A 1,910-nucleotide genomic window follows, 5' to 3' on the forward strand; every position below is an offset into this window, starting at 1 on the left:
CCTGGGCTGGTGGAAGGTGTCCCTGCCCATGGCAGGGGGTGGAATGAGATGGTCTTTAATGTCCCTCCCAACCCAAACCATTCCATGGTTCCCTGATGAGGAAACAGCTCCAAGTGCAGGAGCAGGTAGAGGAAGACCCTGGAAAGAAGCTGCAGAGTCACCACGGGCACAGCATTGGTTTCTGTGCCTTAGTTTACAGGAACAAGTTGTTTAAATGTCAGTAAGTGACTCATTAACCCTCCAACGTGACCTCACACTGCAGCAAATGAGGGCAAGAATAAAACAGAAGCCTGTAAGAATGAAATCAGAAAGGACAAGGGAGAGAAATAGTATAATATAATTAGCAAAGGAAAGAGAAAGTACCAGGAAAGCACTTTTGCCTGTTAGAGTAAAACAATGGCAGAAAAACCATCTCCTCTTCAGCAAGGATGGCAACTGGTGAGAGGTGGCACAGGAAAGGCCAAATGATTGATGTCTTTTCCCCCTCACTCCTCAGCAAGAACAATTAACAATGGTCCTTTGACTAACAGTGAATGTCTGAAGAACAGAAGGCCCAGAGTCGAGTGGGTTATTTTCCAATCAGAAAACGTGGTATTTCCAATCAGAAAATAATGCCAGACCTGCCAGAAACCAACCAAGAGCAGGTGGGGAACTGGCTGAAGCCATCCTAGAACCACAAGGGATCCCTTCCCACAGCACCTGAGCAGTGGGAGGCCCGGGACAGGCGAATGCAGCATCTTTGAAACGGAGAAGAAAAGCAGCTTGGGGAACATAAACAGGGGAAAACACAGCCCAACTCGAATTCCTGGGAATGTATCAGGGCAAATAATGAAACAAGGTTTTCTTTTGTGTATGGGAAGTAATGAAATGATAAGTAGAGGCCGAGAAAGATTTGCCAGGAACAGATCATGCCGACCCAAAGCTCATTTCCTTCTCTGACAAGCAGCAGATCTTATGGACAATGGATACTGCATATCTTGACTTGGAGGAAGCTTTCAGCAGAGTCTCTCGTGATTCCTTGTAGAGTGAACTGAAATGCAACTATTGTGAGGTGGACTCAGCTGTCTGAAAAAAATATTCCAGAAGAGGGATTGGTGTTGGTTCGTTACTGATGTGGAAGAATTATGGCAAGAACTTCTGCACGTGCCCTCCCTGGGGCTGGTACCTGCACTGCTTTGGTTGTGTTTTGGAGGGTGGCTGCTAAATTGGTAGGGAGAGTTCTACCAGCATCTCAATCAGTTGAAGAAATGGTCTGAAAAAAAATAGGATTTTTCTGAAAACAAACAAACAAACAAACAAACAGGATTGCAGTAAAAAATTAGATGAGAATAAACCCCCGAGGGGAAGGAGCCGGCGAGGCAAAAGAGCTGCACAAAAGTGCCTTGGGGATTTTGGAAGAGCTTCAATTAAGAATCAGCAGTGCCATCCTGGTGTGGAAAAGCAAAATATTGTCCTGAAGTGGATGAGACACGTGGGATAATTTCTCCAGTGCTGCTCAGCCCTGGTGGGTCTGAAACTAAAAAAAAAGGGGCCGGTTCACTTTGGCCACTGAGCTCGAGAAACCTGGTGGTGGTTCTGCAGCTGCCTCACGAGGGCAGCTGGGGAAAAGTCCTGAGAGCAGCAAAAAGGGCTAAAAGGCTTTAAAAAAAAATTTACCCCGCAGGGAAATCTCGAAGAATTGGTTTTTTGGTGTTTTATTTAATCTAGAGAAAAGGGCACTGAGAAGAAACATGAGAAGAGGCTTGAAATGTGGAACAGGGAGAAGGCAGCAGGAAACTCTGGTGCTTAGGAGGGAGAAGGGAGATTAAATAGTATCTAAAATTACAATTTCTGCTATATTTAAGGAAAAAATTCCTGCCTATGAGACCAGGGAAGCCTTGGTGCCACTTGAGGTCATAGGGTCTTTAGCA

Source organism: Lepidothrix coronata, unplaced genomic scaffold, assembly GCF_001604755.1.
Source record: "Lepidothrix coronata isolate B3197 unplaced genomic scaffold, Lepidothrix_coronata-1.0 Scaffold211, whole genome shotgun sequence".
Taxonomy (NCBI): domain Eukaryota; kingdom Metazoa; phylum Chordata; class Aves; order Passeriformes; family Pipridae; genus Lepidothrix; species Lepidothrix coronata.